A 27,937-nucleotide genomic window follows, 5' to 3' on the forward strand; every position below is an offset into this window, starting at 1 on the left:
ATCCAATCATGGCCAAGCCATGCACTCAGCCTTTGAATACAGCCTCCCACACCCACGAGAACCCTGGAATGCACGCTCATGTGCCCGTTCCAATTCATAGTTTTCTCGGCAGACAATAGGACAAAGCTACATTTTAGCTCGGGCTGCTAATACTGGCAGACAGATGTGTAAGACTGAGGTTTACTCACCAAGCTCTTGTAAGTCCATCTTTCCCAACTACAGCTGCTGCTCCTAAGCTGCTGCCTCCACAAAAGGACTTAGCGTTGTCCCCCAGAAGAACAATGTGCTGTAATACCAGTCGATTCCTGAGAAAGCTTGTTCATGAAAAAGGTTTCCAGTTGAGCCATGTGAACAGAGACCCGCCGCACACCTTTGAATGGTATACGCTTCCAGCCCAGGAGAATAAGCATGTAGCTTTGCTTATGTTTATGGAGCCAGAGCCCAGGGGTGCTCCGATTGGCAGGAATAGGGGAAAGCACAGCCAATCAAAGGAAGCCTCCATTCCAGGGAAACTCCTGCTCATTTATTTAGCATCTTCAGAGATCACCAGCTTTTCTAGGAAGAGCTTTTCTCTTTTTGTATCACAAGGGAAAAATATCTTCATTTATAATGTCCTATGTCCTTTCACCACGTATAGCTCCCTCCTTGGCACTCCTCAATACCCCCATATTTTCCTATTAAGAACTTAAAAAAAAAAAAAAAGGCAGGAGAAAAAGAAAACCGGGGATGGGCTGGAGATAGTTCATATGCATTAGCCTCCACCTTGTTGGGAGAAAGGAGGAGAGAGCGCCTGGGCTCAATAATTACTGATTCTGTTGCCATGGAAACAGACTGGCTGCAGCGAGTTGGATTCGTGTAGAACATCTGCTGCCAGAACCATAATCAACTGCAATCTCATCTCTTCCCCTCTCCTTACTTTTATTTGATCGTGAGTTTGTTTTCGCCCTCCTTCTCTTCACATGCAGTGTTTTGTCCAGAAATGTCATGGAACTGCCTCACTTTTCACACACAGCACAGGCACGCCAGGGATGCTCGCAGATGCAGAAATGCATGCCTGCCAGAGTGTATCCCAGCAGGACTGGCACGGGCAGGACCGATACTCTAATTCCTCCTCGCGATGTAAACAAACACAAACAGCCCCTCCCGCGCCTGCACCTGCGGTACAATCTACCATACCTTTTAACCTAAAGAATTAGAAGGGTGTCTTTGAAAATATTTGTTGTCTAACAGCCTTGAAGGCACCCCCCCCCCCAAAAAAAAAAGTTTGCAGCGGCATTGCTCAGAGAACATTGAGGTGGTCCCAAGCAAACATTTAGAATGAAGCGATTAAACCAGGAGACTTGGGGAAGACTTTACAAACATAAGATCTTTAGACATGGCTCCTTCCCTGCATTAGCACCTCAGCAAGGCACCCCGAGCACAGTGGAATCTCCCTGGATTTCCTCATCCGATTTTCATTCTCTCCTAATCCTCCTCCTGTTTGCCTGACCAGATGTAATGCCTGTCCTGGATGTGCTGCCATCTTCCTCCTTACCAGCAGGGGCCGCCACTGAGCAATGAATGGCTTTATGGGCTAGGCAGGCGCTGGATTGGGTGGGCAAGGGAGGGGAGCTGGGAGCGTTGCGGTAATCTCCCACGTGGGTATGGGGAAGTCCTCAATTCTACAGAGAGCAACTGAAAATGATGTGTCAAAGAAGAATATAATTTTCGCTTAAGTTAGAGAGAAAGGAATAATTCTCCACCCCATCATCATCAGTCTTCGCATCATCACAACCTCAAGGGGAAGCTTCTCTTTCCTAAAGGTCCCTGCAAGCCTGGTACCCTCAGCCCACTGACAACACAGACCAGGCTCTGCAGGGGGCTGAGCCTGCCCTTTGCACGTCTCTGGCTCTTGAAACCAAGGTGAAGTATCCAATTACCACACACCTACTCTCTCCAATAAGCAACAGTGACCCTGGACACCCCTTATTCCTGAATGACTCAGTCCATATCTCATTTCCATCCATCTCCAAATGCTCAGCTCCGGGGCATTGTGGTTTGATGTTGGATTTACTCTTTGAGGAATTTGAAACCTGGCTTCCTATTTTGTCTCTTTGTGTCACTGGGACCTTGGGAGGGGCTTCTCACCCAAGTTCTGCCTCCCAGGCACTCAACCTGCTTATTTTCCTGAGCTCTGTGGAGATCACCTTCACCCTCCAGGGACATGGATATTTCACCTTTTCTCTACCACCTTTCTGGAACAACTCCTCTAACTTCTCCTGCCTGTTGTCCTCTGCCATAGGGACGCCTACTCTTTGCCCTCTCATCCCCTTGAGGCTGTTCAAAGCGCCTCACTGTATTATGTAAGAATATGTCATCACAACCAGGACGTCCATCAACCATAATTTAACAATTTATTCAACAAATATTTAATGAGCATCTATATACTACACACTGCACTGTTGATAAAACAAACTAACATGGTTTCTGCTTTACAGTAGATAGACTGTTGTAGGGGAAGCAAAAACTAGTAAAGTATAACTGTGATAAGAGGTTTGAAGGAGCAGCACATGGTTCTGTGAGCACAAAGACAGAGAGACTTGAATCAGCAAGGTCAGGAAAAGTTCTTGGAGGAAGTGATATTTGAACCAAGATACAACAGAATAGTAACAGTTAATGAAGAAAGGTGAGGGTTAGAGTGTTCCAGACATGAGGAATAGCACGTGCAAAGGCCTGAGCTAGCATGGAGCATGGCATCCTTTAAAACTTGTAAGAAGCCAAATGTGGCTTGATTCCAATTAGAGCAACTGGAGATCTAGTGTGCGGTGAGCTTGGAGACACACAGAGGCCAAACCAGCAGGATCATAAAGACCATGTTAAAGATTTTGTTGTTTATCCCACGAGCAATGGCATTCCATTGAAGTATTCTATTAAATGATTCCCATCTCCCGGCACACCAACATAACTCAATATTAACTCAGTATATTGATCTCAACTAGATAATAACAAGATGACAATCTGATTGAGACAGCCTATACCAGGGTATCCATAACTGGTTGGACTGATCTAGCTAGCATTTACTGAGCATTTAATATAATCCATGTACTGTTCTAATCACTTCATCTGGATTAACCAATTTAATCTTCACCATAAACCTATAAAGTAGGTATTATTATTATTATTATCATCCCTATTGGACAGATAAGGAGACTGAGGCAAAAGGAGGTTAAGGAACTTGACCAAGGTTATAAAGATAGTAAGTGGCAGAGCTGGGATCTGAACCAGGTGTTTCTAGCTCCCGTTTCTCTAAGTGTGACCCATTCACTTGTATTAGGAATCATTTGGAGTTCTCATTAAAATGCAGATTCCTGGGGCCCTACCACATCCCTCCTAACTCGGAATCTCGGAGGTGGCATCTAAGAACATATTTCCAAGTGCTCCAGGGGATTCTTAAACACACTGAAGTATGAGAATCGCTGCAAAGAGGTGTTTACATAAAGGAAGAAATGACTGTGTAATAACCCTAAATTAATCTTTAACATATAAAATGGAAAAGGGCATAGCTTTGAGAATGGAGGGTGTCACTACTCCAGACTATCACAAAGGACACCTCTACACCACAACAAACTCGCCTTCCTTTGAAGGACCGTGAACCCCCATTGTATGATGTGACCCACAGTCTAAGCTGACGGTGGGTGTAGAGCTTGGTGTGGGGCTCAGCAGCTACCCTAGTGAGCAGATTTATGAAGAAAGAACACGGATGTCTGTAGAGACCAAATTCACTGGGCAGTTCAAGATGTCATCAGACCTGCCAGCAGTTCACGTATTGCCACGGACACTGTGTGAATTGTCCTCAGATTTTTTCATCAGGTTAATTGTTTCCTAGAAAATTCGTTTTTAAGCAAAATTGCAAAGTAGAAAGAGAATACCTTTTTAGCCTTCAGTCTGATACATGCCCACCCCCACCCCACCCTCTTCTCTTGCCTATTGAAAAGCCAACAAGCAAACTCGGGCTCACCTAGCTAACCATGGTTTTCATTCTGAGAAATAAGCAGCTCCATCTACATTTCCAGAAGAGTCAGTTCACGCAGAGCCTCTGAATAAACCTCCAGACAATTTTTCTATGGAATTCTGTCTAGGAGGTATCGTTACTAAGATCGAAGACTATTTAGCGCTATTAGCTCTATTTAGCTAATTTGGCCATCATTATTGACTATTTCACCCTGTTTGGACTGTACTGATGAAAAGAGTACACTCAGGCTTACAGAACCTCCAAAATATATAAATAAATAAGGAAACCTAGCTTCTTTCAGCTTGTTATTTGAACTACTGCCTGTCACACTCCCAGGAATTAGTACAAAGCTGCTTTGCATACATCTAATGGACTTGTACTCCAGAGGCTCCAAATGTATTTTATGTAGCGTATCATCAAGCTTCTGAACACATTCAGATTTATTTATTACCTACACATAGAAGAAGGGATTCATAGCAGTAAATTTCTGGAAAATTCAGGTTACAAAATTATACTTGGGCATCTGAATAAAAATCAGAAGAAACCTCTCTTCTCATTTCATCCCCACACTGCCGCCTGTGTCCTCTGCTTTGCTTCAGTCTGCTCTGCTGGTACCATTTATTCTGCATTTTCTTGGGGCACAGTCAATCTAATGAAATTTTATTCTTTTCCATAAACACGGTTTATTACAGGTATTATTCCTAAATCTGATGTACTTCATGTACTTTTCAAATATTTTAAAAATAAATTAACAAATCCAAAAAGAATTCTGGTTATATGTCATGTATTTTTGGATCAGAAAATGGAGTGATGGTTGTAGAATAATTGCTAGACTAGCTATCCAAATTTTTTTAATCCTCCTTAGTTTTAACTGAAATGAGCATCATTTATATTAAGCACTTACAAGGGGGCTGGGGGATTCCATTTACTGGGGTATAGAAAGGTGGCATTAAGAGCCAATGAACAGCAATCTGTGTATCCATTTCAACAAGGCATGTATGTCCACTGAGAATGAATGTGATGGTAATGATTCCTTGAGATCATAGCTACACTGCTCCCCAATTTTGTTTGTTTGGTTCATTCTTACGTGTGAGGCCATTAGAGTCAAGTTGAGTTTTCAAGGAAATTCTGAGCGAGTAGCGTGTGTGCTGCAGCAGGTTCACCTCCAACTACAGCTTAGTCCTCTTAAGGCACCCTCCCCTCACTCCCACACGCTGACCTCACCCCCACCCCTGTCTCACAGAACAGCTCCAGGACAGACCAGACCAGGCCATGTCTCCTGATATGGGTTGAACTGTCTTTCCCAAAAGAGACATGTTGAAATCCTAATCTCCACTACCTTAGCATGTGACCTGATTTGGAAATAGTCATTACTGATGGAATTAGGCAAGTTAAAATGAGGTCACAATGGAGTAGGGTGGGAATCCAACATAACTGGTGTCCTTACAAGGAGTGGAGAGGAGACAGAGAGAGAAATGACCATGAGATGACTGAGGCAGAGATTGAGTTATGACACAAGCCAAGGAATGCCAAGGATTGCAGCCATTGCCAGAAGGCAAGAGAGAGGCATAGCACATTTCTTCCCTGTAGACTACAGAGGGAACATGGCCCTTCTAATGCCTTGATTTCAGACTTATAGCCTCCAGAACTGTAAGACAATAAATTTCTATTTTAAGCCATCCAGCGTGTGGTACGTTGTTTGAGAGCCCTCAGACGCTATGCCATCTCTCAAGGCTGTGAGGTCAGAAGGTGGGGCTCACCTCAAATTGGTCAGAGGTATAAAGCTAAGTTGAAATGCTTTATTTCATTTGAGATAGATTGATTTCTCTTAAAGAGATATTTCTCTAGTCATTTGGGCTGCCCAGGATATAGTTATCTCTCTGATGTTTTCACATGGTGCATTTAAGAAAAAATTATCTTGGTAAAACCATAACATAAAATTTTCATTTTAACCATTTTTAAGTGTACAATTCAGTAGCAGTAACTACATTCACAATGTTGCACAACCATCAGAATCAGACACGGTACATTTTAAAACCTGACCAAACTCAATATCTCAAAGAAACATTGCTAGGATAACTTTTATATTTCCTTGGCCCCCACAAGGGAAGATAACCACAATAATATTCCATAGAAAACCCTCCATACACAGACAACTGCTTCTCCTTTCCCCACCATTATTGTGAGATGCTCCTAAATTGAAGGTATAAAATCTGATATTCGGTCATTTATCATTAGGTCCCAGGATGCAGAGCTCTACATACACACCCTCACCGTCTGTGGACGATAAAGCAATGATGGCAGTAAAGGCACACGCAGGGCCTACAGTGTGCCAGACACCCTGGGACAGAGATACCACAAGAGCTCCCATTTTCCAAATGGAGAAACGAAGGCCCAAGGCACTTAAGTGATTTGCCTGTGGTCAATATCTAGTAAATGAAGGAATCAGGATTCAAACTCAGGACTCCGTGGAGCATTATAATCAGTGCACCACACCCTCCTCAGAGCGCTCAGCAGAGAATGGGCTACAGCAGGCGGGAGTTGCTCTGACAGCATCCTAATGCTGAGTTATGGAATACAAGCAGGAACACAAGGAAGTTTATTCCCCTGAATTTGCTAGTTTTGTTTTCCCCATAAAAATGCCTAAAAATACACAAAACCTCAAACATTGATCAAACCAGATCAACAAAATGACAAACTGTCTATAAACTGATTTCTGAACCACAAGTTTTTGTCCTCCTTCCTCCAGAACACCAACCTCTGACCCATGACTGGCATTCACAGTGTTGGAGGGTCAAGGTCTGGAAGTCTATGGGAGTGATGGACTTGACCAAGTGGAATGCACCCACCTGAGAAGAACACAGAGCCTGGGAGCAAGGGCCAATATGATGTATCTCTTATGACTCTGAGTCCCTTCAAAGGGAGTGATGGTGAAGTTCTGAAAGCTTATCATCTTTCCAGCTTAGATTTGCCAAATATATCACGGAAATGCATTCCAGAATCGCAGGCTGATGAAAAACCATGCCAAATTGAAAATGAAAATGCCAAAATTTTCAGCTTAGCCTTGCCAAGTGTGTCCACTGGCAACATGGTGGCAAAATGCAGCTGGGCCAGTGGTAGGATATCCTTTAGAAGGAACTAAATGAGAAACAGCTTCTTCACTATCAGAAAAAGGGAAGCTTCTGGACCATCATCACATCTTTCTTGGTTTACAGATCTAATGAATGATGAAACGTCTCTCAATTCTGAAACACATCAAATTCACATGTAGATAATTCTACCTTTGGAGGAAAAAAAAATAGTTTCTGATATTCTCAATCAGAGGACCAATTTCAGAGCCATTTGGGAGGTTAAATCTGTGGCTCACCATGTTTTATAAATACACCATGTTGGATGCATTTATGTTCTCTGCTCTTTCTGCTTGCAGTCACAGATTCACAGTACTTTGACAGATCATTCTGGTCTCCTGGAACAACAGGAGTTACACAGTGACAGAACAGAGTAAGCCAGGGACAAGGGGAAGAGTGTGTGTGGTGAGTCTTCTGAGCAAGAGGGAAACCAAGAAGATCAATGAAGACGAGTAAGTCTAGTTTTCCAATGTAAGCAGGAAAAAAAGGAAGATGCTAGAGATTTAGGCAGTCAGTTCCAGAGACGTCATGCATTAGTCAAAACCTGAGCTTAGGCAAGGACTGGCACAAAGGAAGCAAATTATTAGTAACCGATGCCTGAACATCTGGGCAGCAAGAATCAGAATCTGGACAAATGGATAGCTAACTATGTGTATTTGTACAGCCAGACTGGTATCTCTACGAAATCAAGGGCTTTGTGAGCAAAGGCTTTGTGTTACCCTTGTAGAGTGTGGGCAGTTCTGAGTCCACATTCTGAGGCTAGTTCCTGGGGGAGAAACATCCATCTCAGAGCCTTTATACATGATGTTCCTTCTGTAGGGCAAACATCCCCGATAGTTACATGGCTCATCCCACACTTCAGTTAAAGCTTGCTCAACAGAGGACTACTCTGACAGCCCTTTCTGAAATAACAGCCCTGTTGTTCTCTATTCCCTTAAGTTTTCTATCACTTGCAACTATCTGACATTATAATCTCACTCCCTCCCTCTCTCTCTCTCTCTCTCTCTCTCTCTCTCTCTCTCTCTTACACGTACGCACACACACAAATCTATCCTCCACAATTGCAAGAATTTTGTTTCGTTCACTGTTGTATCCCCAATGACCAGAACAATGCCTAGAACACAGCTGTTCTCAACAGATAGTTGCTGAAAGACTGAATTGATGATTCTCTAGATCAGTATCTTCAAAGGATATTCTGTATGTTAGAGGGTAGAGGGTGAGGAACCAAGAAGGCAGAACTCTGGGCTTCCACCAGAGCAAGTTCAGCTTTATATGTTGCACTTATTAATACAGACATAGAAGGTTTTATTTAAACATATGGCTTTGTGGTATTGAGGAGAAAAAACACTACTCAAGTTCAAACCTTCATTTTACAAATGAGGAAATAGAACTCAAGAGATGACAACAACATCAGGGCTGAAAGCCAGAGCAAGTGATCCCTGCCCATTCTCAATTCCACTGTGACCTACTGTCTCTGAAATGAGATCCACCCTTGTAGCAACCTTTTATGTTCCTAATATCACATGCTATTGAACAATCTGGATGTAAATGAGAATGTTCTGAGATGTGGAAGGGAGTTTGGGGGGCTTGGAAGGGAGTCCGAGGTTTGCACAGGGCCATACATGGAAACACAAGGTGAGAGCATCCACGGGGTCAGGGAACCACCTTATGGAATTTTAGGGTGAGTCCTATTTAAACCCAGGTGTTTTTACTTTGCCCTGTGGGTAAAGAAGTTGGCTTTATCAGACTCCAGTCAGGTAACAACTGTATGCCCACAGTATCAATGAAGGTCAACAAAAACCCATTACCTTTTTTGGAAAACCAACTCATTGTGTCCCTACTCATGGCAAATCAGCATTGCAGTCCCAAGGACAGGCTCATTGTTCTTAAACCCAGTCCTTCAATATCAGCAGCTTGAAAGCCTGATAACTTCAAGTTATTTTCTGCTATATGTTCAACTAAAAGTGCTTTGACAATTTCCAGGTAAGATGGTGGAGTAGGGAGTTTCAAGACTCAGTTTGCCCTCCAGGGAAGCTGGTAAACAGCCAAAAACTGCCTGAAACAACTATTTGCGGGCTCTGGAGACCAGAAGAACAGTACACCATTCAGGGAAGAGTGGAAGGAAGGGACTGATGACCTGCGGTGAAGAGCTGTGAGTACACTTCTCCACGCTGAGGAGGCTGGTGCCTATCCTCCACTCTTGTGGCAGGCTGCCTTGGGATCCAGTCCCTGACTGGAAATAAAAGTCCTCTTCCCCCAAAACGGGATGGGGGGGAGTGACAGGGGGACATGGCTGAGCACTGATCGTGGCTTTTGATTAGCAAATTTGAAATGCCGGGTCCTGGCTATGAGGGCAGCCACAGTTTCAATCAGCCCAGGACAAAAAGCAGCCAGCGGCCTCTGTTTCAACCCTGCCCTCAAAAGGGGTGGAATTGGGAGTAATTTGGAGACACAGTGCCTTCTTGTGGCTGTAGGGAACAGTTTGCTAAAGGGTGGTTCTTCCCCAAGAAAAGGGAGGGTGCATGGCCCAGCATTGTTCATGGCTTTTGATTAGCGAATTCAGATCACTGGGTCCCAGCTCTGAGCTACAGTTTCTAATCACCCGGACAAAAGTGGCTGGCACTGTTTCAATTCCATCCCTGACAGGGGCAGAGGCGGTTGATACCTAAAGTCACCACCTTAGGACTGTGGGAACAGTTGACTGAAGAGTGCCATCTGCTGGGCAGGCCAGGAGACCACAGATTTGGAGAGCCGTCAAGAAGAAGTTTGGTGTCCTTCTGGATCTCCTTCCCAGGGCACTTTGGAACAGATCTACACCCCCTTTGAGGGTCTCTGGCCCTGTTTTGAATAGCAAATACTGACTTGAGAAAGTCTTTTCTGGGGTGACCCACCTCCAAATCACTGCCTTCCAGGCAAAAGCAGCTAGAGACAATGAAAGAATTGTTAACAAAACTATAGAAGCAAATTAAAAACAAATAAAATAGATCAACATTCCTGGAGAAGGAACAAGGGGAAGGAAGTTTTCTCTTGGGGGTGAAACAATTGCACAACTAGTGCAAACTCAAAAACTGCACTGTATATCCAGAGCAAGAATGAGATGCATAACAGCCAAAAAAAACCTGATCATTCGAACATGAGATATTTTAAAGGCTATAATAAGTTGAACCAAGTGTCAAAGAAGTGCCTTATCACAAAGACAATCAATAAGAAAACCCTAGGCAAGAGAAAGAAAGAACCTCCAGAATAAACTCATCAAGATAATCAGATGCCTATACATCAGCAAAAAAAAAAAAAACACACAAAAAACAAAAAAAACAAAAATTATAAGCCTTACTAAGAAACAGGAAGATATGGTCCAGTCACAAGAATAAATTAAAACTTCACAGGAGTCACTGAATTTGGAACAATTAATTGAAGATGTTAAAAAAAATCCCCTAAATCAATTCAAGGACATGAAGGAAAATATGGCTAAAGAGATAAAGAAGACACTGTGTGAGCCCAAAGAAGAATTTGAAAAGATAAAAAGAAACATAACAGAAATAATGGGAATGAAAGACACAATAGAAGATATTAAAAATACATTAGAAGCATACAACTGCAGATTTGAACAGGCAGAAGAAAACAATCAGTGAGCTAGAAGACAGGACAGTTGAAATCTTACAGGCAGAAGGTCAGATAGAGAAAAGAATGGGAAAATTGAGCAGGGCCTCAGGGATTTGAATGACAGCATGAAGTGCACAAAAATATGCATCATGGATGTCCCAGAAGGAGAAGAGAGGGAAAAGAGGTAGAAAGAATATCAGAGGAAATAATGGCTGAAAATTTCCCAATGTTTACGAAATGTATAAATATACATGTTCAAGAAGCACAACATATTCCAAGCAGAATAAATCCTATAGGCCTACTCAGAGACACATACCGATCAGAATGTCAAATGCCAAAGATAAGGAGAGAATCCTGAAAGCAGCAAGAGAAAAGCAATTTGTCACATACAAAGCAAACACAATAAGGCTAGGCACCAATTTCTTATTTTCCATGGAGGCAAAAAGGGAGTGGTATGACAGTTAAGATATGGAAAGAGAAAAACTGCCAGCAAAAAAAATTCTTTATCAGGCAAAACTGTCCTTCAAAAATGAGGGTGAGTTTGTAATATTCACAGGTAAACAAAAACTAAGAGAGATCGTCAACAAGAGACTTGCCCTACAAGAAATACTAAAGGGACTTCTGGAGGCTGAAATGAAAAGACAGGAGAGAAAGGTTTGGAGGAGAAGGTAGAAAGATTTTCAGTAAGGGTAACTAAAAGGGTAAAAAGAGAAACAAAAATAAGATATGACATATAAAAACCTAAGGATAAAATGATTGAAGTAAGTATTCTGTATACAGTAATATCATTGTGTGTTAATGGATTAAACTCCATTAACGATCAAAAGCACAGACTGGTTGAATGGATTAAAAAAAATATAATTCATCTATATGCTCACTACAAGAAACTGACTTTAGATCCGAGGACACAAATAGGTTGCAAGTGAAAGGTTGGAAAAAGATATTCCACACAAACAGTAGCCAGAAAAGAGTGGGCATAGCTATACTAATATTGGACAAAATAGACTTTAAATGCAAAACTGTTACAATCAACAAAGAAAGACACTATATATTAATAAAAGGGGAATCCATAAAAAAGACATAACAATCATAAATATCTATGCACCTAACCAGGGTACTCCAAAATGTATGAGGCAAACACTGGCAAAACTGAAGGAAGAAACGTCCTGACCATAATCATTGTAGATTTCCCATCACTCTCATCAGTAGCTAGAAAATATAGACAGAGGATCAGTAAAGAAACAGAAAACATGAATAATTTGATAAATGAACTAGACTTAATAGACATATACAGAACATTGTACCCCAAAACAGAAGGATATAAATACTTCTCAAGTGCTCAGGGATCATTTTCCAGGATAGAACACATGTAGGGTCACAAAACAAGCCTCAATAAATTTAAAAAGATAGGAATGATGCAAGGCACTCTCTCTGATCCTAATGGAATGAAGATGGAAAGCCAAGAAATTCACAATTACATGGAGGTTAAACAACACACTCTTAAACAATTGGTGGGTCAAAGAAGAAATTGCAAGAGAAATTAGTAAATATCTGGAGATGAAGAATGAAAATGACAACACAACAAATCAAAACTTATGGGATCCAGTGAAGGCAGTACTGAGTGGGAAATTTATAACCCTAAATACCTACATTAAAAAAAAGAAGAAAGAGCTAAAATCAAAGACCTAACCACATACCTGCAGGAACTAGAAAAAGAACAGTAAACTAATCCCAAAGCAAGCAGAAGGAAATAAATAATAAAAAATTAGAGCAGGAATAAATGAAATTGAGAATGAAAAATCAATAGAGAATCAACAAAACCAAAAGTTGGTTCTTTGATAAGATCAAAAAATCAACAAACTCTTAGCTAGACTGACTAAGAATAAAAGAGAGAAGATGCAAATAAATAAAATCAGAAATGAAAAGGGGGACATTACTACAGACTCCACAAAAATAAAAAGGAACATAAGAGGATACCATGAAAACTGTATGCCAAAACATTAGACAACTTTGATGAAATGGGCAAATTCCTAGAAATACACAAACAATGCACACTGACTTTAGAAGAAATAAAAGACCTCAACAGGCCAATTAAAAGTAAAGAGATTGACTCAGTCACCAAAAACTTCCCAACAAAGGAAAGCCCAGGGCCACATGGCTTCACAGGTGAATTCTACCAATCATTCCAAGAAGAATTACTACCAATCCTGCTCAAACTCTCCCAAAAAATTGAAGAGGAGGGGACACTACCTAACTTATTTTATGATGCAAACATCACCATAATACCAAAGTCGTTAAAGATACTACAAGTAAAGAAAGTTACAGACCAACTTCTCTTATGAATACAGATGCCAAAATACTTGCAAATCAAATTCAACAGCACATTAAAAGAATTATAAACCATAATCAAGTGGGTTTTATCCCAGGTATGCAATGATGGTTCAACACAAGAAAATCAATTATAATAATACAGCACATGAACAAATCGAAGGGGAAAAACCACAATCATCTTAATTGATGCAGAAAAGGCATTTAACAAAATCCAGCATCCTTTCTTGATAAAAACACTTCAAAAGATAGGAACAGAAGGAAGCTTCCTCAACATGATAAAGAGCATATATGAAAAACCTGCAGCTAACATTGCTCAATGGTGGAAGACTGAAAACTTTTCCTCGAACATTGGGAACAAGACACTGTCACCACTATAATTCAATATTGTGCTAGAAGTTCTAGCTAGGCTAGAAAAAGATATAATAGGCATCTAAATTGGAAAGGAAGAAGTAAAACTTTCACTATTTGCAAATGACATGATCCTACATATAGAAAGTCCTGAAAAATCCACACAACAGTCTCTTCAACAAATGGTAGGGGGAATACTGGATATCCATATCCAAAAGAATGAAAGAGGACCCCTACGTCACACCCTATACAAAAATTAACTGAATAGGGATCAAAGACCTAAACACGAGCTAGGATCATAAAACTTCTAGAAGATAACGTAGGGAAGCATCTTCAAGACTTTGTGTTAGGCAATGGTTTCTTAGACTTTATACCCAAAGCACAAGCAATAAAAGAAAAAATAATAAATGGGACCTCCTCAAAATAAAAAAAACTGCTTCAAAGGGCAGCCTATTCAATGGGAGAAAATATTTGGAAACCACATAAGGGTTTAATACCTAGTATATATGAAGAAATCCTACAACTCAACAACAAAAAGACAAACAGCCCAGTTAAAAAAAATGGGCAAAATATTTGAATAGAGATTTTTCTAAAGAGGAAATACAAAAGGCTAAAAAGCACATGAAAAGATGCCCAATATTACTAGCTATTAGGGAAATGCAAATCAAAACCACAATGAGATATCTTTTTACACCTTCTAGAATAGCACTATTGAAAAAACAGAAAATTATAAGAGTTGGAGAGGATGTGGAAAAATAGGAGCCTCATTCACTGTGGGTGGGAATGTAAAATGGTGCAGCTGGTGTGGAAGATAGTTTGGAGGTTCCTCAGGAAGCTAAGGATAGAACTGCCACATGAACTGCCAATCCTGCTACTAGGTATATACCCAGAAGAACTGAAAGCAGGGACGTGAACACGTTTTCACACCGATGTTCATAGTGACATTATTCACAGTTGCCAAAAGATGGAAGCAATGCAAGTGTCCATCAACCAATGGATAAACAAAATGTGGTATATACATATTATGGAATATTATTCAACAGTAAGGATTGAAGTCCTGATGCATGCGACAGGATGGATGAACTTGGAGGACACTATGTTGAGTGAAATAAGCCAGACACAAAAAGACAAATGTTGTATAATCTCACTAATATGATGTAATTATAATAAGCAAACTCATAGATTAAAAATCTAGAATATAGGTTACCAGGAGATAGAATGAGGGTAGAGAATGGGGATCTGATGCTTAATTTGTGCAGAATTTTTAATTAATTGAATGTAAACGTGTGGAGATGCATAGAGGTGATGGTAGTACATTATTCTGAGTGTAATTAACAGTGCTGAATTGTGTGTGTGATTGTGGTTGAAAGGGGAAGTTTACGTTGTATATGTCACCAGAAGGAAAGCGAGAGGATAAAAAACATGGAATTGTAGAACACAGCAAACCTTGATGTGGATGATGACTGGGGTTAGTACAAATATAAGAATGTTCTTTCATGAACTAGAACAAATGTACATCACTATTACAGGGTGTTAACAATAGAGTGGTATAAGAGAAAACATACAAAATGCAAACTATGGACTTTAGTTAACAGTAATATTTTAATATTCTTTCATCGGTTGTATAAAAGGTACCACCCCAGTGTAAAGTGTTATTAACAAGGGGACAAAAGGGGGTATGGGGTTTTGTTTTTGGAGTAATGAAAATGTTCTAAAATTGACTGTGGTGATGAATACACAACTCTGTGAATATACTCCAAGGTATGGATTGTACACGCTGAATGGATTGTATAGTGTGTGAATATATCTCAATAAAACTGCTTTTAAAAAAAGGGAGCTTTGAAATATGAACCATGACCCCTGGGCAAATGATACTCCCACTTTTCACAAAGAAAGAGCTCTGCAACCTAATTTGGGCCAAAATTAAATTTAGGCAAAAATATAATTTTATTTTATTGCTCAGTACTTGCCTGCATCTTTCAGCTAGTAATTGCAGGAGTTAATTTGACAAGATGAATAAAAATTGCCCCCAAGAGGCAATAACCAACCAATTTGCAAGTAAAAATGAACCCCACCCCCCATAGGTCATCCCAAGGCAAATATGAAACGTGGGATCTAAAATGCATTGCCTACAATTCTCTCAACATAGACAAGCATGAGAATCGTGAAGCAAATACTTCAAATAATCACATATGTTCAGCAACGAATAAGTGGTTCTTGCTTATATATTTTTGGAGTCTACTAGATGTTAGTCATCTCAGCTGTTCTGCATATACACTGAAAAATCTATTTCACCAGATAAAGTCCAGTTTAGAAGAAGGGATTGGTCTCCCTTTATTCCACTAATATTCAGGGGTTGCTATATTGTGCTTTCACATATCACCTCACGTTTCTTTCAAGTCCTTGGAACCCATGAATACAGGCTTAGTAACTTGAAAGTAAGCTCTGTTGATTCCATTTTATCTTCACGTATTTCATTATATTTCATGTCTTTTCCCAGCAGTTTCTGCTCTGCTTGAGAACAGAGTATCTGTGTTCTTCTACGTCTGGTGCGCATCTATCTATACGTGAAAACTCTCCATGTTAGAGACCCTCCTCTGTGGAATGACTTCCATATAATGCCTTTACTTTTGCTACTGCATACATCATACTGTTCCATAATTAGCTCTTCCCAGAGCTATCCTCAGTATTGTGAACCCATTAGGGCCAGATTTATCAACACAATGCCAGGGATACCACCTCTAGATGTCTCTGACATTATAGCCAAGAGTACAAAATCTTATTGTAAACCTTTACGTTAAGAGAAGTCAGAAAGCTTTCCGAGTACTTCTCCAACATTCTACCCAACTATCATGGACAAGTTATGAGGAGGCTATCTCTGTAAACATCTCAAGTGATTCATTCCTCCTCCCACCCTATGCTCCCTGGCCTTTGAGGGAAGACGGTGTGCTGGAAAATGCTCCAGAAACCTCCTCCTCCTCCAGAAACCCATATTATAAGTAGTCCAGGTGCTGGGCCCAGCTCCATCCACAGTCTGGCTCATTGTTTTCAAAGATGTCACATCTGCCCAGAACTCACTTCCAGTTAATGAGTCTTCCTCGAATCAAACCTCAGAGGGCTTTGACCTTAGTCCCAATCACCCACAGGCTAAAGATGCTGGGCATTGGTGGAGCTAGCGCAGCTGGCTGAAACCTACATTTTATTGCAAGGAAGAATCAACAAACAGCCCGAATGTATTATAACGTGGGGTGATCGGGATCAAGGAATTCCCTCTGGACCAGCACCACTGATCAGACCACACCTGGAGCGTGGTGTCAGTTCTGTACCCCCATGTTTAATGACTGTAAGAGGATACATGTTCAGTGCAGAAAATATGGACCATTAAAAACAATTTAAAACATCGTAATCATACTATGCGGATGAAACCATTGTTAAAATCATTCAAACCTTCTTAGTTTGTATTTTCAATTAGTTAAGAGATAATTTTGCATCCTGGCTCTCCCTATGCTTGACATACTATAAAGTGTTTTCATGTATTTAAATACTATTCAAAAAAATCATCTGGAATGATCGAAAAATACTCAAACCTATAAATGTCACCATAAATCAATTTATCACATTCATATTGCTGAACAGTTGGGTTCTTTTCTTTTTTTTTTTTTTTTTTTTTGCTGTTATAAATAACAATGAAATGAACATCTCTATTCATCCTATTCTTTTTTCCCCTGAATACAGAGGTCTCAGTGTCTATGATTCTAGATAGCTGCATGGTATTGCATGGCTTTACAAATGGGGTAATCAACTATTGGGGAATTTCCCAACAAGAGTTTTATGCCAAAAGAGTTCTTAAAATTCTACTAAAATGTCAAGATTTCTGCTAGCAGAGAGGTACAAAGCAGCCTATTAGTGTCACCACAGGCACCAGTTCTTCCTTTCCTTTTTGTAGAAGGAGCTATGGACCTTTTACCCCTTAGAAACAGGGGAGGGGAGGGGAGGTAATCAACTTCCCAGCTCAGCCACAGACTGGCTTCGGGTGCAAATGTATTTGCAAGTGGACGTGCTGCCACCACCCCTGGAAAATTCAATTTGCTTTTGTCATCCAGTAGATACCACCTAAACAAAAGCTAAAGGCCTTAAGCAGAAAGAGTAGTCCTTTTCCTTTTCTCCTAGAAATACCTGCAATTTTTTTTTCTGGTATTAAAATAAATTGCCACTGTGAAGAATTACTCCTCTTTCTGTCATGTATTAGCCTCAGAAGGCCCTTCCCTTGTGGACACAATTTATTTTATGGGTTTCAAAGTTTGTTCTAGAATGTGCTTTTTTCTTTGAGAACATCACCAGCTTAGTAAGAAAATTATCAGCTACTTTTTTTTCTCCCTATCAATGGTTGGGTAAAAATTCAATTCAGGTAACACTTGCTGTGAGCTGGGGTTAAAAGCTGGGGTGAATGAGGATTAGCCCAGTGCCCAGGAGTGGAGACTAGGAGAGGGAGTAGATGATCTCAGACCCTGTTTGCAACGAGTGCTTCCAGGCTTCTGCAGCATTGCCTGAAGGCAACTATGAGGGACTGGTATGGTCAGGGTCCTGCTTATTGCAAAGGAAACTGGAAAAAAGAAGTTTCAAACTCAATGTATGACTGAGTGTATTACATGCTACAAGAAAGGCACAAAGAAAGTTTACTTCAGAGGAAGCAATTAATTCTGCTTCCATGGAAGGGCTCCTGGAAGGGCTCAAGCAGGGCCCATGGGCTGGGTCCTTTGAAAGACAGGCAGAATTTCAACAGAAAGGGTGAAGGGTCCTCCCTGCTGAGGGAACAGAGACAAGGACAGAGACTTGGAAGAGCATGACGACCATGGCATGCTCAGGGCGGGACCAATATAGCCAATTATTAATTAGTAGGGGGTAAGCTGAAGGTGTAATAGTTAAAATCGGAAAAGTGGCTTGGGACGGAGTGTGGAGTTTTGTTCTGCTGCAAGGAGAGCCAAAGGTCTCTGAGTAGGAATGTGTTATGAGAAGATCTGTGTTCTAGAGAGACATTTCTGGCAGCTAGGGGAAATAGGAAACGAGGGCAGGCCAAGCCCAGATTCAGAGAGCCCAGTTAGAGGGAGATTACTTAGCACAAGAGACGATGAGAGCAGGAAGCAGGGCATTGTGGAAGGCAGAAGAGTCCTCAGAGAGGGTGGGTCGGTAGGATTTGGGGACCCATTAGGGAGGAGAGGTGAGGAAGCTGGGGTCACAACAAGATTCCAAGTCTCGGAAACAGGGTGGGTTATAACACCACTCCTAGAGTTAGAGAGCACAGCAGCCAGGGTGGGGAGCCATGTACATAACAAATGCAGTTCCGGGCATACTGAGTTGGAGGTGTCTGCGGACCGACCATGAGGATGTGGTTTGGGAGTGCAGGAGATGGCGTGGGGTGGCATCTGTCTGCAACAGGTGATGTCTGAAGATGTGAGACTGTGTGTTTGGGGAGGGTGAGGTAGAGGGAGAGAAAAAAAAAGAAAAGGGCTTTGGGGACAGCCTATGCTTAAGGGGTCAGCGAGAGGTGGCAGTACCGGGATCTGGGAAGCAGATGGGGATGCGAGGCAGAGTTTCAAGGCGGGGAACAGAAGGAGCACTGGGGAGAGGCCTTCAGACTTGACAATCAGGAGGTTACTGTGGACCTAAATAAAGCAATTTCAGTAGGTGGACGTGGGTGAGCATCAGACCACAGCGAGTGGAGGAGGTGGGGAAGTGGAGATGGCATTCTCTCCTGGAAAATTTGGCAGTGCAGGGAAGGACAGAGATTGGATAATAACTTGAAAGATGAACAGGGATGCAAAAATATTTTTTTAAGGAGAGAAGAGATTGTGGTATATTTTTAGGCTGAAAAGAAGAGATTGAGGGGAAAGAGGGAGAATGCAAATAAGCATGAAGGTGTTAGGGATAAAAGATTCATTTTTATAAATTTTTAAATGTCTATCTTCTTCATCAGCACAGAGATTCATAACAATGTGATTTCTTTCCAGTCTTAAATTAGAACAACTCAACAACTCCTTTCCAACCCCACTTGCCTCTTGGAAATCATGTCTTTTGCGGCTAAAGAGGTTTTCAAGTAATCAAAAAACATATAATTGCATTTTAGAGTCATATTTCTCCTCAGCTTAGTTATATTTTTAGTAACCCGTTTTCTGATTAAAAAAGTGTATTGCTAGAAGTGGAACTCTGCCAGTGATAATTATTTAATTTTTTTCCTTAATGTATATAGATGTAAATAGCTATAAATAGCACATCATGTACATGTCTCGTGTGTGTATGTGTGCATGTGTGTGTGAGAGAGTGTACGTGTGGGTATGAATGTATTTCCAAAGCTACAGTAAGACTGTTTGAAGGAGAGAGTGGCCAACAGGGTCAAGTGTTGGAGAGAAAACAAATAGGACATGGATTTTAAAATGCCCATCAGAGATCATTCTTGATTTTGTCAGAACTAGCGGCTTTTGTGGCTAAGAAGGTTTTCAAGTATTAACCATAAATATTAGTGCTTTTTAGAGTCATGTTTCTCTTCTTTTGCTTAGTTATATTTTGGTGTAACAGATAATAAGTGAATGGGAAGTGAGATGAGGTGGTAAATAGAGGCAACTGTTTCAAGAAACCTGGCTTGGGAGGATATGGGGTTGAGAAAGAGTTGTTTACTTGTTCTTTAAAATGTGAGCGATTTGAGTCTGTTTCTTTGCTGGGGAGAAGGTGTCACCGAGAAGAAGAGATTGATGCTATAAAGCCAGAAAGGATAACTGAAAGGACTGAGTATCAGGACAGGTGGAAGGGATGGAATCCAAAGCACAGAACGAGGAAGCTGCTTTAGACACCAAGAGGGCACAGCTTTCACCTGGGAAGGAGGGTGGGGAGAGCAGATGGGAAAGTGCTAGAGTCGTACAGTGACGGAGGCAGAGAGGAGGGGAGCCCGCGTCTCCCTACGCCTCATCTGGAGCAGTGTCTAATGCTTCCTGTCGCTTTCCTCACCACTACTAATAACCAGCCCGTATGCTGTGATTATTCTGTGCCAGGCACAGACTAACCACTTTGCATATACTAGGTTGGACCATACACAATTTCTAATTTTGCAATTCAAAAACGGTTGCCTATTGACCATTTCATATGGTCCAGCCTAATATTGGCCCCTTTACCTTCCACAACAACTATATTAAGATCCATATGTCACAGATGAAGAAATTGAGGCACAGGGGAGTGTAATTAACCTGCCCAAGATCACCCAGCAAGGAAATGATGGATCCAGGGTTTGAACCCCACTCCTTGGGTCCAGAGTCAATGTTCTTACTATTGTATTTTATTGTGACTTGCTGACTTCGAATGATGGCAGGACAATGGTATGTGAAAAAGAAATAGTTGCTGTGAATAACAATCAAATTGACTGCATCAGAAATCAGCAGTAAATGTTTTTAGATAACTACATCAGATTTCACAGAATGCATAATTTTGAAGTCAAACATTTGAAATTGCTGTCTTTGTGGGTCAAAAACAAGTATCAGCAATTTCACATGATTCCTTCTAATACTGTCTTCATGAAATTCATAACTACCCTCCTGATTCCTCCACCATGGAAGGGTGGGGTAGGGGGGTAAAAGACTGAGGCTTCATTTGTGACAGCTTCATATGACCACTGTTTGCCAAATCTGTCTTAAAGTATATGATAATGTGAACATTTATACAAACTACTGGTACCCCACATTCAAAAAATATTGCTGTCTTTTACTCACGGTCTTAATTAACTTGGCACACACCAAGCTAATTCTCATCAATCTGGAAAAATTTTAAAAGAACTGTATATTCCAGACTGACCAGTGTCTGCTTAGCCAAGGACAAAGCTTGGGGGCAAACATCCAGGCTTGCCTGGTGCCCTGACCACAATAAAAACAAACCAAGCAGCTTTTTCTAGCACACTTTAGGGCAACAGCACCTCCAGATATACTCTTTATCACAATGAACTCTGTTAAATAGAACCAGCATCTCCTGGGCATGGTTCCTACCCTTTTCTATTTCTCCTTTAAGAACATGTAGCGGCCAAGAAGCTTTCGGACCGAACTCCATGCTTTGTGATTCACGAAATGGAAATCTGGCATTATATACCAGTGACATTTACTTCTGTGGCAGCTCAAGCGGCAAAAAGCCATATGCCACACACCTCAGCTCCAGCCAAGCCAAGCAAACAGATATGTGAAAGGGAAATAAGAAATCAGGACCAGAAGAGTTCTACGGAGGTGACTGCCTCCAGCATTTAAAACAAGCCATCACTGTAGCAAAAACCAAGTCTTTCTACTCTTAAGATACTTTGGGGGAACGCAATTTTTTCTAATTTGAGAGAACTTTGGGAACGAAAGGTAAAATACAAGAACTTAATGGTGTGTTCACGTTTGCCATTGAATAAGCCTACCAGTCAGGCACAAGTTTCTTAAATGTGCGTCCGTAAGTACCAGTCACCTAAATAGGATGGATGGCTGGAAGCCACATTTGTCTCCTGCATTGGAAGGTCTCTTGGCAGTCATCCCATGAAAGGATATGAGTGGCTATTGACATTATTTTCCCCAATGGCCTGGAAACAAGATTAGATGGGAAATGTAGCACTCCCCAACTGTCCAGGTAGGTGGATTACGCAGGCCTTATAGTGATATATTAAACAAGTGAAGGTGAAAAAGTAAAAATGAAACAGAAGGGTATTTTTTAATTAGAGGCTCCCTGGAAAAGAGAAATTCAATCCTGCAATTATTCAATGTCTTTGAGCCTTTCCACTCACCTTATGTGAAGCTACAGATGTGGGAAAACAATTACTACTGCCACTTTATTAAGAAAATAATGACAAAATCATTTTATAACTCTCTCAAAGTGTTGATATCGAGGAGAGAACTTATAAATGTTTCTCAATAAGGCCTACCTATTGGCATTTTGGGCAAGAAAATTCTTTATTCTGTCCCCCACACTGCAGAACACTTAGGATCTCTGGCCCCCCGGGAACTGAAGAAGAGTGACCACCCCCTATCAAAATGGTGTAAATTAATTACCCTTATTGGACAGGTAGACCAATACCTGTCATTTTAAATGAGTGAATTAAAAATTTCTGGCAATTCACTGATTCAGCAGTCAATCAAAAGTAATTGAGCAGATACTACTTCAAAAAGCATCTGGATATTAAGAAATGAAAGCTATGGTTCTTGCTTCCAGTGATATATTGACTTCATTTAGAAAGACAGATTTGGAGGTAAACTACTCCACAAATGGAGGATATTTGCCAAATGAAATTGTGAATCCCATGCTGCGGGGGCAGAGGCACAGGAACAATTCATTCTCACTGAAAGGGAGATGGTAACTATTTCACTGAAGTGACACTTGTGCAAAATCTTAAAGGATAAGTAGAATTTCAACAAGCAGAAGGTGGGAGACATTCCTGGCAGAGGGAATGGGCGTGAGCAAAAGCCTGAGATAGGAAAGTATTGTGGCACATACAAGGAGTGGTGGGTAGTTCAGGATGCATAAAGCCTACAGCAGGTACAGAGTGAAGATATTGGGACAAAGCAGGGAAAGTCCCTTAGGCTAATTAAAGAGAAATCTGAATTCCATGCTAAGGTGATGAAACTTTATTAGGCAGGCAATGGACAGCCACAGAAGGCTTAAGAACAAGAACTATACGGTGAGATCTATGTTGAAGGAGATGTGGGAAGTGGGAAGGTTTTAAATCGGGTAGATAAATTACTGCAACAGTTGGTGCAACAGCTATCAACAGACTAATGCTGTGTAACAAACTAGCCCGACAATTAAGAAGTTATTCTCATATTCCCAGGTCTGTAGGTGAGTTGAGATGCTCTGTTTCAACCTATTATTCTATTATTATGTGGGCTGACTGAGGCAGCTCTGCTCTTTGTGTTGCACTCGGGACCTGTACTAAAAGGGCAGTGGCTACCCAGTGATTACTTGCCATAATGACAGCAGATGTGCAAGAGCCCAACTCAACCACATAAGCAATAGTTGAGCTTCTGCTCACATCACATCCAATACACTTCACCCACCATGAGGCCACAGCAAGGATGTGGGTATTACTACTACTGCTAAAGGTTGGTGAAGAACTGGGACCAGATTTTGTGTGAGAGAAGATGAAGAACTGAACTAAGGTGATGATGAGAAAGCAAAGGACATGGTAGTGATTGAAAAGACAGGACTTTGGCCACTAATTGGTTTTCACAAGAGGGATGTGTTCTTAAGCTTCAAAACAGAAACTCACTTGCCGTGTAGGCAAGAACCTTCCTATTTTGATCACCTCTGTATTCCCAGTGCCTAGAACAGGGCCCCCCATATTGTAGAGACAGAATAAATATCTGTTGAAAGAATGGACAGGATTTAAAAGAGGTGACTGGTTGGACAGTGACACTCTTAAGATGTGGAACACAGGCAGAAAACTGGGCTGGCCACCTCAAAGAGCCAGTATTGATGAGGCTGTGTTGGGTCTATGATGGAATGAGGCAGTAACACTGAGGGTCTTCTAAAACCCGGCCACTGAGCTATAGATGAAGAAAATAAAAAGGGAGGGTCTGCTCTGAAGAAGTTGACCACTAAGTGGACAATTGCAGGTCTCTGGCATACTTCTAGGGCATGGGTGTTCACAAGGGACAGAGCCAGGGAAGCACAGAAGGGGCACCCAAGTGAGTTGTTGCCAAAGTGATAGCTGCAGGCTTGAGAAGTTTCCTAAGGGGGGTGTTGGCCTGGTTGCAAATGATATTTAAGATGACAGACTGCCTGAATGCCTTCCTCCTGCGGTGTTCCACTGAGGAACTATTATTTTTAATTTTACCAAAACTGCATGGAAAAATATGTACAAACAGCAAAAGAAGGGGGAGAGGCAGAAGAGAGAGAAGAAGAAACTAGCAATTTTGAATTCTCATCTCTCATTTTCAATTTTTAATGTAAATTTTTATCTCTAAAACAATTGCCACAAAAGAAGCAGGAGAAACCATGGTCAAATCTAGCCTTACGTTGGTACCCCCTTCTTGCCTCTCAGCCTACATCCCTTCTTCTGACAGGTCTCACCCAGCAGCTTAGGTCTATTAGGTGGTGACTGAGCGAGACAGACCAATATCTGGTGTTGAAACAGAGAGTTTAGTGTCTGTTTGATAAATTTGATAAAATGCATGTGGATAATCTTGACCCATTGTTGCTCAGAAATAAAAGCACAGTTTTAAAAAATCTGAACAGTCATATACCAAGTAAATTACCAGTTGAAATATGCAACTGAATATATATTTTAACCCCTGACCTCCTAGATCTGGTATTTTTGCAGAGGATTCTTGGGAATCACACTTGGGATCTGTTACTTTCTCTCTGCTAATGGCTTCTGATCCTACCCTCTCACTCTAATACCTTATCTCATCTTATCTAGGGCCCCTCTTTGCCCTCCATCCTCCAACCCACCCCTACACCTGGCACCCCCAGGAGGCGAATGGGAACACCTAAATGACAGCACCCATGTGCCCCTCTGTTCCACATTGGAAGATGCATCCCTTTCTAGAAGTGTGTTCTCAGCCTCCTATTTGACATAATTTACCTTGCCGTAAGAGCATGAAAATGTTCTTTTAAATATAAGAGGACTTGTATTTCATGAGAGATCCCCACCTAATGGTACCCTTCTTGGCTGTCCAACTCTGATTCTCTCTGCCCTTTAATTTAAAATGTCTAAATCTCATTAAGCCTTACTTAAAATGAAGGTAATTCCCTTTTAATTGGACGTACACTAATAAAATGGTTTCTGCGCCATGATGAAATCCCTCACGTAATCCACAATGGAATATACAATTCAGGTCATAGGAACCAGTTAACAACTCATACAGATCCCCCAAAGCGTAGTTAATAAAACGGAAAGAAGTTTCAGAAGTTACTGCATAGAGTTATGTGGAGCAATTAACTTACAGAGTCACCACTACTCTGTAGCTCAGGGACGGTCTGAAATTGAATCACGGGACCGACATATCTCACAGCTGTCTGGTGGAACATATCAATTCTTTTCTTCTCATAATTGGCAAGTCTCAATTTAGCATATGTCACACATGCAAAGAAAGATGCACTGGCTCCAGAAAACTTCAGAAATGAGAACACTATGCCTGACCTTGAACACAGAGGACCCCCCAGATGTCTATTTACTATTGTCAGATTTATTCAAAATTATTCCTGAGAATCCCTCATGGTAAATAAAATTTTTATAAATACTCCTGGTACAGAGAATGTTCAGAAAGCAAAGCATATTGGATTTTTTAGTCAACTAAATGTTAATTTTTAAGCAGTTAACCTTTAAACAAACTTTAAACAGTTTAACCAGTTCTTATGGAAATTTCCTAAACAAGGTCAATCAGTTGCAATTCTTTCTCGATGATACAGGATCCTCATATGGTAGGCTCTGCATTATGATGGCAGGTGCTTGCTCCAGGCCAGCACCGAGCCAAGGCAGTTTCTATGGTTGACACCGTGCAGAGTTCAGTCATCCTAGCGGCGGGTCCTTTTCCTATCATCTCACAGAGGAGGAATCTGTGCACGGCTGAATTGCTTGCACAAGGTCACCTAGCTGGGGGTTGAGGGGTGGGGATCTGGGCTGTTTAATCACCTTTCTGTGCCTCTGGAGATTCCCTCCAGACCCCTGCCTCACCTGCAGTGCATGGTGGGTGGGTGGGAAGGAGTGTCCACTGCCTTCGGGAACCCTTCCTACAGCTTCCTCTCACTTAGGAACTTGTCCCCACCGTGGTCAAAACCCCCTTCTGCAACCAAATTAAAGTTCAATGGATCCTTGCGCAGAAGTGCGAGAAACCTGGATTTATAGATATTTGAACAACTGTCTTGGGAAATCAAAGCAGCTCAATTATACTGCGCAACCAAGTGCAAATTGCTGCCAATTTAGGTTCTGTCTGTTGAGATTAGCACCTCACATTTGTATAGGGCAATTTACAAAGCAAACCTTTGAGAGCCTGAGCCTCGTAGTGACTCTGGGAAATTCTACTATTTTTATTATCATGGCTACTTCCAGTTTACAGATGAGACTGGACTTGGGGCAGAGGTTGAAGGACAAGTTCAAGATTACATTGTTGACAGCTGGGGCTGCACCAGACTCTTGCTGGCTGTCAGCCTTGATTCCTTCTTCCGTGCTACGCATTCTTAAGGGAAATTGGGGAGATGGGGGTGGATATTGGGTCTTGGGGACAAAAAAAAATCTTACTATTTTATGTGTAAAGCACAGATATGCATACATTACACTAACAGATACACAGCATATCTGTGATATTAAAATTTCAAGGGGAGGGTGATTGGGGGAAATAAAAATAGGAAGGTTCCCTATGGGGGTTATAATGAAAAAGAGGTCAAGAAATACTGTTCTTTACCAGGTCCTCCCTGCCTTGGCCAGGCACATGTGACATGTAATTAATACTTTTCTTTCCCCAAAATATACATGCTGGGGTCTATTTAAAAACAAGTGCCCTTTTGCAAAAGTAAGTGTGCAAAGCCGTTCTATTTCTCAGTCTTTTTATGGTCTCCAGATAGCATAATTGATACTGACAAGGAAGGACCACAGGAGACTTTGACTTCTGTCAAACAGAAAGTGTCAAATTCCATGAAAAAGAGTAACACTATCTTAAATGAAGAGCTGCAAAGCAATAATTTAAACACACACACACTAAACCATTTACTACCTATCCAATGGGAAACATCAGTGGAAAAAACAGATCTATTCATATAATGCATTTGCTTCTAGAGGAGGTTCAGTTCGCCACATGCCAAACCTAAAGACTTTTGTGAAGCCTGAGACGCCTTTTGAATAAATACTTATTAACGGCCCAGACAGCTGAAAAATGGATAACCCCGTTGTACGACATTAGGGTCCTTTAAAAGACGTCTCCTCTGCTTAAATATTCACGTTTTGATTAAAACGTACACCTCCTTTATTAGCCACACCAGGCTCAGTTCAGATCAATCACAGCAGCCCGAGATAGAATTCAAATGAAGATAAACAAGGCCGAGTCCTCCCAGGCTTCCCCTGGGCTCCGTGCACAAAGCTTCCTTTCACAACTTGCTCCGAGATATTTTACAGTCACCTGCCTCATGCAGATGAGGAGATTCATGTTTATTCATGGTGAGGGTTACAGACCACCTTTCATTCCCGAGGCCAGCTCCACGAACCAGCAGAGACAGCGTGCCGCCTGCACCGCTCAAGCTGAGCTGACCCAGCGAGGGGGCTCCTGAATATATAATTGCCCCCTGAAAAGGATGCACAGAAAGTCAGTAAGCTGGGAGCAGGGTGAGGAGAGAACGTGTTTCACTTTTTTATTTGTGTGTTTGCAGCCTGGAAGCTTTCGAACCACCCCTTTTCTGTGCCATCCCATAATAATCCATTAAATGTGACTAGCTGGTGGTTATTTTCTGTGGGTGATCTTCTGGGGTGGTGCTTCTCAGAATGTTTCTTTATGCCCTGCCCTCTAGGTCTTCCCAATTGAGACTTTTCTTTCCATTGTGAATG

The 27,937-nt window shown here is 41.4% G+C and overlaps 1 protein-coding gene across 5 annotated transcripts in view; it reads right to left on the reverse strand.

Annotated features, from left to right (window-relative positions):
• ELMO1 (engulfment and cell motility 1) overlaps positions 1-27,937 on the reverse strand; it is a 548,078-nt gene that overhangs the window by 140,770 nt on the left and 379,371 nt on the right. Inside the window, exon 1 of one of the 5 annotated variants that reach the window (XM_037837093.1) lies at positions 189-584. The exons of the other annotated variants lie outside the window; for them this stretch is intronic. The gene's annotated coding sequence lies outside the window, so the exon portion shown is untranslated. Of the gene's footprint in view, positions 1-188; positions 585-27,937 lie in introns of those variants that run through there. 5 annotated transcript variants of the gene reach the window in all.

Source organism: Choloepus didactylus, chromosome 5, assembly GCF_015220235.1.
Source record: "Choloepus didactylus isolate mChoDid1 chromosome 5, mChoDid1.pri, whole genome shotgun sequence".
In the NCBI taxonomy this organism is placed as follows: Eukaryota; Metazoa; Chordata; class Mammalia; order Pilosa; family Megalonychidae; genus Choloepus; species Choloepus didactylus.